Source organism: Amblyomma maculatum, chromosome 7 (assembly GCF_055883805.1).
Source record: "Amblyomma maculatum isolate TAMU_Amacu chromosome 7, ASM5588380v1, whole genome shotgun sequence".
In the NCBI taxonomy this organism is placed as follows: Eukaryota; Metazoa; Arthropoda; class Arachnida; order Ixodida; family Ixodidae; genus Amblyomma; species Amblyomma maculatum.
This window is the reverse complement of record NC_139350.1, coordinates 116,780,937-116,792,413: the sequence shown is the minus strand read 5'-3', so window position 1 is coordinate 116,792,413 and position 11,477 is coordinate 116,780,937. Positions and strand designations below refer to the sequence as shown.

General features: G+C 44.6%; 1 pseudogene; it reads left to right on the top strand.

Moving 5' to 3' along the window:
• The first annotated feature begins 1,093 nt into the window (after positions 1 to 1,093).
• Positions 1,094 to 2,619, top strand: LOC146184521 (uncharacterized; annotated as a pseudogene).
• The last annotated feature ends 8,858 nt before the right edge of the window (positions 2,620 to 11,477 follow it).

Here is an 11,477-nt window from a genome sequence, read left to right as displayed (position 1 = left end):
CGATAATTTTTTAAGAAAAGAAAATTTACGTTGGCCAAGCGTAAATCTTTTGTCAGCTGGCGTGGAATAGCCCATTTATAGAAGAGAAATTGATTCCATCTATTTCGCTATTTTATGGTTAGATGCACTTCTTGTATATCAGATTCAACATAAAAAGGACATGAACACGTCAGTCAGTTTAGCGAATGTTTCGAACTATCTGTGTTGGAGTTGTTAGTGATCTGATCTTCATAAAAAAAATTCCTCGCTTGTTTTCTCCTTTCTGTTGTGTCATTTTAGATTGCTGATTTAAAATTTACATTATATTCTTCAGATAATATATTTAGAAATGTTCAATATGGTAGTATACTATATTATTTCTACGTATTGTGACAATGTGTTTATTGTGTTTTATTATTTTGCTTATATATTTATTTTACTATCGTATTGCAGCTGTCCTAAGCACACCGTTCACTGGATAACCATGTGCATATACTACTGCTCTCAACAAATTAGCGCATGCTGATTGTAATGCAGAACCCGCAATACTTTCCATAAATATCCTCCCGCGCATTTGCCTTGTCATGCAAGTAGTTGAAAATACCTAACATAGCTGCGTTAATTTGGTTTGAATTTCATAGCATATCGAAAACACTGCGTGCACTATTTCTTCGCATACGCAAGGAAATAGTGATGCATACATTGAAAATGTCCAAAGCGATAAAAATGTAAGCGATTTCAGGAGTGAGTCCTTCCTGTCACACATAACTGAGGCTTCGCTCAAACGTTTATTGATATGTAATGCAGTTACCATGAGTGTTTACTTGCATGGTGGTCAGTGGGGTATGAAGGCCTTTGAACCAAATTATCGGCTGGTACATTGAAGCAACATAGCGCTCATATAAGTAGCATTCGAGCTACAGACGCAAAAGTGAAAATTGAGTCAGTTCGGTAATCCCAACATGTTTTACTGCACTCTAAACATTGTAAGAGGAATTATATACGCTTGTACTGTCATTGTGAAGTCTTCAAAAAAATATGTTTGGTTCTGGTATAGCGTTATAATGTCCCAGAAGTATTACCAGCTACTGAAAGTACGCTCGTTAATTTTCAGATGCCTGGAATCCGCTACTTTCAATGCTCAAGATGCAGCAGTCGTGTCTTCTCAATTAAGTCACTCTCTCGGCATCTTCACACAATGCATGGGCATGAGGAAAATCGGGTTTGCGGTCGGAGTGGCTGCATGCGAACATACCGGTTGTTTTTCTCCTACAAAAAGCATGTGTACAGAAGCCATGAAGAGTTGTTGCGAAAATCGGCACATGATGATAACACGGCTCCAGATGCTCCCCAGCTTGAGGAAAGGGCAATTGAATGTGATGTGTGTGCTTCACAGGGGATTGATGTGCATGAAGAAACAGAAGAAACTGAGATCGACAGGACTGCAGACTACGTGAAGCAGCTTACAGCACTGCTTTTAATGTGGAAGGAAAGACGCTGACTTCCGAATCAACTCTTCATGAAATAGGTAATGACGTGATTTTGTTTCTCAAAGAAATCAAGGAAAATATGCAAGTGCAGATAAACACTGAATTGACCGAAACTGTGAAAAAGGTAATACCTACGGAGCAGCTTGACCAACTGCTGACAGAGTCTGGACGGACATTGTATTGGAAGATTAATTTCATATTCGCTGAACCACGATGAATAGAGGTTGGAAGATTGGAAAATGGAAACGTTGACAACATGGACTATGTTCCAATTTGTAGTGCCCTAAAATGTATACTTGAGCATGTGTTGTCTGAAGGTCCTAGCTGGCAGGCGAAAGCGGACGCTTTCATGTGTTCAGTGTTTGATGGAGATGCGTTTAGTGAGCATCCGTATTTTGCAGTTGACACTACCAAGATCTGTCTGCAACTGTACAGTGATGAATTTGAGGTGTGTAATCCATTGGGAAGCCGCCGACTCAAACACAAAATGACAGCAGTCTATTTCTCAGTGTTGAATTTAAGCTGAAAGAACCGTTCAGCATTGTCAAGGATTAATTTGGTGCTTTTGGTTATATAGAAACATGGAGGCAAATATAGGCTTGCAAAGATTCTTTCCCCTCTGCTTCAAGATATTGGTATCTTAGAAAGGGATGGTATAGTTGTGAATGGTAAGGTGCTAAAAGGGTCTGTGCATATTTGTTCTGGTGATAATCTCTCTAGGCATCGAATGGTTGGTTTCAAATGCAGCTTTTCGCACGGTCGGATTTGCCGCTTTTGCATGGCATTGCGCACTGAAATTAATCATAAACATAGAGGGACTACGTTTTGCGGTCACCAGCAGGGCACCAACATCACTTAGCAATGTTAAGAACAGGACTAATTCCAACTGCATCCCTGTATGGTGTTAGGAGTCAGGTGACGGTTTTGATCCTACACAGCACCTGCAACCAGATATTTGCATGATTTGCGTGAAGGAGTGATACCATTTGCAATAAGGAACATCATAAATTACTTAATTTCGCAAGGGTTTTTTAATCTTTCGCACCTCAACCAGTGCATCCGAACATGGAACTATGATGCAAGCGATATTCGTAACAATCCAGAAAGAACTCCTAACAAAAGAATTCCGGCAATGAAAAGCACGATTTAAAGGATCTGCTACGCAATCTTTTTGCTTTTTTTTTTGTCATTTCTCGCTTTTTTGGGGGGACAGTGTACCATCAGAAAATGAGGCTTGGCATCTTTGCTTGCTTCTACGTGAAATATTGGATATTGTGATGAGCCGAAAAATTCCATTCGCTCACACACCCTATTTACAGCAGAAAAACGCATCATTCTTTGTGGACTTTACCAGGTTCTTCCTATCTGTCTCTGTTATGTGCAAAATGCACTACCCATCATGCATACAAAAATTTGGGCCTTTAATTGAACTTTAGTAACGCGCTTCGAAGCGAAGCACCAATATTTCAAAGATGTTTGTCGCAGAATTCACAACTTTAAGAACCTTGCTCAAAGCCTGGCACTGCGGCATCAGGTTTTTCAGTCTTTTTCTTTTCTCGGTGGTGAGAGGAAAGACATCCCAAGCAATGCCGGTTGTCACTTTGCGGTGCATGAGCAACTTCCTGAAATTGCCAAGGAGCATATTGCTGAGCACAACTTGGACACAGCTCCCATATTTTCTGTGAACTCTGTCAGCATGGATGGCAGGACGTACAAAGCAGGGTGTGTTATTGTCCACAATACGCACGAGGATGTCCATCCTCAGCTCCTAAATCTGTGTGAAATATTGTATGCAAACAATGTTCTGGTAGTCTTGGGAAAAGTGCTTCAGACTGGATATTTTGATGAGCATTTCCATATGTACGTTGTCAATGCAACAAATGACTGGGAGATTTTGACTTCTTTTCCAGAATGTGCGTACGAGCCTAGCTCTTAACCTACAGGAGCATAAGGGGCGAACAGTTATAAATACTCGTTCTAGATTGTTCTGTATCAATGGTCAAGGTTTATGTATTGATTCTGCGATATTCTGGTTTTCATTGAGAACGTATAGTGCAATACTACACCCAGGCAAGAACAGTAACTAATGCCCATAGTCATATGAAGTTGTTCGTTATGGTTTTGTAAATTTCATTCCTACGATGTGATCAACATTGAATACATGCGTGAATAAATAACTTTTGGAACTAGTAATGCTATACATGTTTTATCTCATCTTACAGGGCGTGTTTTTCGCTAAGTGCTTCGGAAATCAGTTATAATCTAAATTTACACCCTTCTCTGAATGTATTACTAATACCCTTTTGTGAAAATGGCTGTTGTGAACGAGGCGGCGCCGCACACGATTCCTCTGTGAAAGAAAGTAGTCCGCTGTTAAAACTTTTACGTTTACATGCATAGGAAGCTAACCACCAGACGAATTTTAAGCTCATGAATTTCCATGCGTCCGAAATTGAGAGTATGATATATAGTTATAACCGTGGGCGTGGAAGAGCATTTGCGTTTTGCTCCGGCCCTTGTAGCACTGCCAATGCACTGTGCCACGCGGTTCGCGCTCGAGCGTGAAGGTGCACGCGGCATTGTTTTCGATGGCTGTGTAATAGTGAGATGGACAACCTTGACGTTAAAAAGAGCTTAGTGACGTGGACAGCCTTGACATTAGAAAGAGCTTACGGAGATCCGCGTACGTATGTCTACCGCAAGCCGGTAAAGTACAAAAAAGCACTCATGAAAATACTCGTAACATTATGTAGTGCAAGGCAAGGTGCGCAGTGATGCCAAGCTGGGTGTCACGCTGCTAACACAAGCATGATCAGCGATTCTTCCCCGCAAAGTTTTAAAAATAACATTATACACGGCGCAATAAGTTTCATTGTTCTATTTTGCCTATTATGTTTGTCCTTCGTATTTCAGTGAATGACTCAGACGAAGCAAGCGTACGAAGTTTCTTCGCGAATTAGTGCTAGAAGACAAACTTTACCGAAAAAAAAAAACAAATTTTTAACGCTTTCTGCTGGTGGGTAACCTTACGAGCTGCCTCCGGTCGATGCGGGAAATCTGCAACCCCAGAATCTGAGTGATGCGTCGTTACGGGCGAATCAGGATCAGTGCGTCATTCGGTGGCTCAAGTAGTGCAGCTGCCGCTGCATCCGCGTGACTACGCGCGCTTGGCCGGGAACTTGAGCTGCCGCCGCGTATTCCCCAGAACTTGAGTGATATGCGTCGCTTCGGGCGTGCGTCATTCGGTGGCTCAAGTGGTGCAGCTGCCGCTGCATCCGCGTGACGACGCTTGCTTGGCGATTTTTGTGTCTCGGCATCGCATGACAGAGCGCAGGAACTTTAACGGCCTTGTGCCGCCGCCGTGGACCCCCATGACCATGATTCAGCTGACAATAAATTGAGCTGGCAACTTCCAAGCATGGCGCACTATAGTATCCAGGTAGCGCAGCGTTGCTCACGTGCACGCTTGCAGCGGATGTAGCGTATAGTACTTCTGTGATGCAACGCCGTGGTATAGAGCGCTGATTCAACTTGCGAAATTATCTGGCTTTAAAGTAAGAGTGTTCCTTGCAAACATCTTCGAATGAATGCCATTGAATGGTACTGTACAAGGTACTGACGGCTGTTTTTTCCTCAAATATGAAAACAAATTTTCTGAATGTGACATATTTTTTCTCGCATATGCCACATGTTTTGTCATGTATGAGGTAAAGCATCTTAACTCAGGAAGTATAGCGCGCGAAGAACAGAGAACGTGGACAGCACAGGACTAGCTCTAATTTTCAACACAGCTTCATATATATATATATATATATATATATATATATATATATATATATATATATATATATATATATATATATATATGTATATATATATATATATATATATATATATATATATATATATATATATATATATATATATATATATAATCTTGTGTTTCCAAAATAAGCGCCTGTTGAAAGCTCGCGGTAGACGAGAACAGCTAAATGGTAGAGGCTGCGTTATATCTTTTGCAAGTTGTGTTCTGGAGACGCATCTCAGCAACTGAAGCCTGGACCTAGTTGATTATATTCAATTCACCGATTAATCGACTGCTTAAAGACGTTAGAAAATCGCGCTGGAATTTAAGAGAAGAGTCTGGCTCCTTTGAAGTGCCGAAACTTGTTCATACCTGGATGTATACATACGGGTAAAATATGTTTACAGCTTGTATGCATGAAACCGTAAAAGCTGGGACAACACTTTTCAGATTTTTTACGCGAAAAGGCGGTGCGTAGTCCTTCTACAGGCAAATTTAACAAACCGTGGGGGCGATATATTTCGTCTGCCTTAGTACCGAGTACGGGTTTGCACTCTTCCAAAGGGCGCTACATAAGATATCATTTTACAATTTAGGCGCGCTGTAAGGTCGTCAACAGTGCATGTTTTCTCGTGTTTTCCTTTTGTGTGTGTTTGTGTTTCCTGCCGTTTCGGGCAGCCGGCCCGCGAGGCGCGCGGGCGGAGCGGCGCCCGTACCCGGGGAAGGGGGACCTTTTTCTTGTTTTTGGGTTACAGTGTGAAGTGTCCCTGCTTGTGCACGTGATCTGTTTTGTGTCTTTCTTGAGGGGCGAAGGGTCTCGCGCATTGAGGGGCACTCGGCCGTTCTGTGTTTGGCCTGGTGGTTAGCGCGCCAGGCTCCGAACGCCGTCGGCGCACCCCGTCGAGCGTCCGTTTGGTGTTGTTTTTCTTATTTTGTATGTGTAAAGCGCGGTCGTAAATCTCGTGCGCGTCCTCGAGAGTGGAATGCCAGTGGTGGAAAGGCCGGGGTTGGGACGCTTCGGCGAACTGGACCTCGGCTACGATTTTCCGCGGATCTGTGTGAACGGGGGGACGTTTTCACGGGCACCAAGGACGTTTTCACGGAAACGGAAAGCGCGCGAAAACGAAGAGGTGCGATGGGTGGCCCGAGGAGTTGCGGCCTGAGCGAGGGAGAAGACGGACGTTCTCCTGTACGCTCGCTTGGGACGACGGACTGTCCTAAGCCGGAGGGCGACCCAACTCAGTGTCTTATTTGTTCTTTCTTTCTACGGTGCTGTGTTTGTTCATTCATCCAACCTAGTATTTTAATTAAATGAGTTTGTTAATTTAATTCGGCCCATTGAAATTCTTTCGGCGAAGCGAGGAGACGGGACCATTACCAACAACAAGAAGAAGAAAAAAAAGGGAACTTCAAGAACCATCAAAAAGAAGTTTACTCGCGCCGTTGATCGAAAGTAGCGCGACAACCACGCGAGAGCATATTAACACAAGCCTCAAGAAAAAAAAAAAAAAAAGAAAGCTCAAGGGATATAACTTGCTGCTTCTTTTCTTCTAAACCATTATTTAGTTTTGCGTACAACAGGGAATACAACAGTATGTCGATATTATCGACGGCAATGAGCATTAACGCAGCCGGCCACGCAACCCCTTACTATCCCGCCTGCCGCTCCTCAGTTCAGCTACCCTTAAACATAGCGGAAACGCGCGAGGCGGCCAATAGATGGCAGCAATTTTGCATAAGGTCTTAAGAAATATTTATTTAGGTGCGCATATTAATAAACCTGCCTTTTTTGAACCTACAGGTTGTGAAAAAATTTATTCTATGCTCGTCCTTAAATAATACAAAAGCCCGGGACATTGATGCTCTTGAAACTAAACCCATTAAATACGTCTTACACCTGCTAACGTCAGCTCTTTGTCCCGTTTGCAATACGTGTTTACGTACTGGAAACCTTTGCAGATAATATAAATCAGGCGATAAAAATAATTTTTCAAATTATCGACCGATCTGCAAGCGAATCACATGTTTCTGGGATAAGCACACTCTTTTATCTCCACAGCAATTTGGGCTCTGTTAGCATTGTTGACACCGAAGGAATTAAGGCTTAGAGGGTTTGAAAATAACAAATTGACCCGAGGTATCCTCATCGATTTCTCGAAAGCATTCTACAGAATTTAACACGAAATCTCTTCTACAAAATTAGAGCATTATGGCTTTCGTGGAGGTTCTGGTAAGCTTTTGAAGTCATATTTAAACCATTGTAAGCAATGCGCCGTGATTAACGAAGGTCACTCTTCTCTATTAAATGTCACTTCAGATATGCCGCAAGGAAGCATACTCGGACCAGGATTTATTTAATATTTATATCAGTGATACAGTAGACACCAGCACACTTGCATCCTACATCATTTATGGAGACGACACAAGCATTTTTGTTCCAGTCAACTAGTGTCGAAGAACTCACTGATTTCGCAAATATTACTCTTGCAAAACTCTTTCAATGAACTCAAATAAATAGTTTACAAATTAGCGTTGCCTAAACAAAAGCCATATTATTTACTCCTATAATGCACGTTTTTAGTAGGGAAGTTAAAGGAGTATAGACACCAAAGTTTTAAGCGACGGGAAGAATACGATTGCCTTCCTGGCTATACAGAGATGCTCCCCTAGTAATCCCAACGTCTCATTCTGCCGCGAGCATATTTTAATTTGATTTTAAATACAAGCCAGGCGAAGACTCCGTTTTTCAAAACCCATCGACAGTGACATCTGTATGACGGAAATGTGTACATGGGTAAACAACATGACGTCATCAAACAACCGTGACGTGGAGTCAGCAGAGTAAATAGCAGTGACGACACAGGATACCTCCCTGTGTCTGCCCTGTCTGTATCGACTGGGCACCTGAGAAAAAGCTCTGCGCTTCTGCTTGCTTAACTCGATGGCTTTCCATACTTACTTCATTGCTGCATGTTACAGTTACTTCACCTGGCGTCGATTCTGCAGTCGGCGAGTTTTTCAAGCGCAATGCTTGGGCATACTTTGTGCGCGCGCACGGGCACACGGATCTGATTCCGAAAAGGGGAGCACAACTTATTTACTTGTTTCACTGACGCCGCACTCGTGCAACTTGAACCTGGTGTACATTAAGACTGCCTGCTATACTCGGGTCCCGAGTGCATACCTTCACATGTGCGCAGCTTTCGGCAACGGCGCTGCCTGCGGGCACGCCGGGAGACATGAAACCTGCCGCCGCTCCCTGCATGCCCTAGATGTCGCTGGGTCTAGCTGGTTTCACATCGAAGCGGCAGCGGACGGCGCTTCGGAATGGGTGAACGCTGTAATCAACTTTGGGCTTTCGCGCCGCTTTACTGGGAAGCCTATGGCATAAAAAATACATTCTTGATTCGCAAGGCGTCTTCAACAGCGGAGCTAGCAGACGCAGGGCGAGTTGCACCGCGCAACAGCAGCGAAGTGGATGTGGAAAAAATGTATCGCTGTAATCGCTCTACCAGCAGCTCAGTATTGGTCAAACAATCCTCCCTATTTATCCGTTATTCATGGTCATTTGTGTTATGTTCGTGGCGTCGGAGCCCCGTGAGCGAGGAATCTCTCGATTCGGTTGCTGGGTGGAGACTAATTTATTGTGCTTTGGGAGAGAGGGGAAAAGAAGGAAAGAGAAGCGCGAGCGCCCGTAAACAAGGCATTGCTTCTCGTGCCCTGGTCGCTAAAAAGGTCCGAGGACGGTCCAGTTCGGAGGCAACTCACGGCTCGGGTTACGTCGGCCCGCGCGTCGTCGTCGGCGCAGGTGCAAGGAGGCATTGCAACTGGAGCGGCCGTGCGTCCGTTTGCCAGGAGGCGGTGTGGCAGTGCGTCGGTTCGCGTACACAAAACTTTGTACGAAGTTGTTATGCACGCGAAGTGATCCGCGATAGATTACCGATAGCGGAGGCTATCGGAACCGATCGCGGCGGGCCGCTTTGCATGGCCAGAGCGCCTTGACGGCGCCATATGGTGCCACATGCTTGGACGGCGCGACTCAGGCCTGCCGCGTCAGGACCAACCAGCGCGTGAGCAGGCGAGCTCTAGTGCGGTAGCAGGTCACGGTCGCTGACGTTGTCTGTTCGGGCCATGATTGTTTTTTGCTGCTAAAACATTTTTTTTTATTCAGACGCCAGCTTGGAGCTCACAGCGCGGCAAACCGGGCTGAGACAGCAGCATCTTCACAGTAATCAGCACCATCGTTGAATATGTCTAACCAGCTGATATTTCCCGCACGCCAACCGCCAAGCTTTCGTGGCTGCTGTTGGTTCCTGTTTTTTACATGAGTCGCTGGCGAGCAGGTCGGAATCAAAGTAGTCGGCAATGTCAATAACATCTGCGCCTTCGGGCGAAACGACGTCGAACTAATTATGCTACGCTGAAACACTGCTCGACCACGATATTTTCTAGCACGCGCGATCGCAAGCAGACGAAAAACGCTACCCGTATGCGTCATTAGATTGTGTGTGTACGTGTTTCCAGTCTTGCCAGCAGGAGGCGCTCATGTGACGCTCGCTCTAGAGTCATTGCAAAATTTTCAGAGTACCGCAAAGGTGTCCGTGGGCGCCATTTCCCTTCCAGACCGCCGGGCCCGGCCGCTGTCTGAACGGCGAGTGACCGAATCCGTAGGCTTGGAACGTGTTTTTAAGCTCAGCAAAACGGGAAGGCTCTGGCACGTTTATTCAGACAGTGCCAACACTGACTGTGCAGTCGCTAAGTTTAATACCGTAGTCAGCAATCGAGGAAAACAATAAGTGTGTGGGTGGATCGGCGAAAACTGCAGGTCAACTGCTATTGCAAATCCCCGGCCTTTTGAATCGACTTGTTTTCTACGCGGAGTGCTGGGGTGTTACAACATTATAAAATGACGGAGTGCGAAATAGCATGTCAGCGAAAGTCGCAGAAATGTGTAGGTATATTGTTAAGTCGTGGAGAATGCAGGCCGTCGGTGCCGCGGGGCCGGACATGGTTAAACACGGAGCGAGGTGCGGATCGTTATCGCGCTCTGAAACGATGAATCGCTTTGTATAAGCAACACAAAGTGAAGCAGCAGGATCGCCGAGACAGCGTAAGCAAACTAACATACAATTTAGTACCGCCGTCGCTGCGCCAAGAACGCGAAGCAGGCTTTGGTGAAACATGTATTGTTTTGCGCGAACTTAATTTTTATTTTGCGGTGCCTTCAGCGAACGAGAACTAAAGCACTGGCTTCGCCCATTTTCAGCGCGAAAAAAAAAAAAAAAAACATGGCTTACTATATCATCGCTATCACCGCGCGGTTGTCAATATTGTACTTTTCATTGTTTCATGGTATCGCTTGATGTTTAATTGCCGTACACCTTCCTTGTGCCGGCAATTTGCCAGAACCTCGCTCATTAACTGCCATCAAAAACTGAAATGGCATCAACATCGTACATTGATGGTTGACACACATTGTTCAGAAGTCGCCAGCTGCGAACACACAACAAATATGGTTGGTTGGTTTAGTTTATGGGTTTAACATCCCGAAGTGACTCGGACTATGCAACGCCGTTGTGGAGAACTACGAAAATTTCTACCGCCTGGGTTTCTTTAATGTGCCACTATAAATAAATAACTAATAAATCTGTGCATAAAGCTTTATGTACGTTTAGATTAATAATAAAAATAAAAAACGAAGAGGTGCGTGCGGTCATCGATCCGCCTACGAACACGCGCCCATACGCTTTCATGCACGAGTAGAGTGTGTGATATCGCACAACTGAATATAGATGTACCTGCGGCCAGCTAGCTAGATATTTACCTTACTGTGAGGGTAGCTTTTGCAAAATTCCTGAAGTAAAATTGATGCTGCATATTCCTGTGCTGGAAGGTAAACACACATACTGCGTTGGAAGATAAACACATGTTGCGATCGGGCGCACCATACTCACGTTGAGTATTTCCTACGATTCTTTCGCGGCTAAATGAAAATAGTTTGAAACCAATGAACCATCGTATCTAGCACAAGGTGTTCCTGTAGGCACGAATTTTTGCCGGTCGGTTCTGTGAAGCCACACTGATCACCAATGCAGATCACTTTTTACGTTCAGGCACAGAGAACACACCTTTCCTAACGCAGGCCTGGTTCCGCACCCAAAAGCCCAAAATAATCTCTCACGTGTACACTGCGAGAAACAATC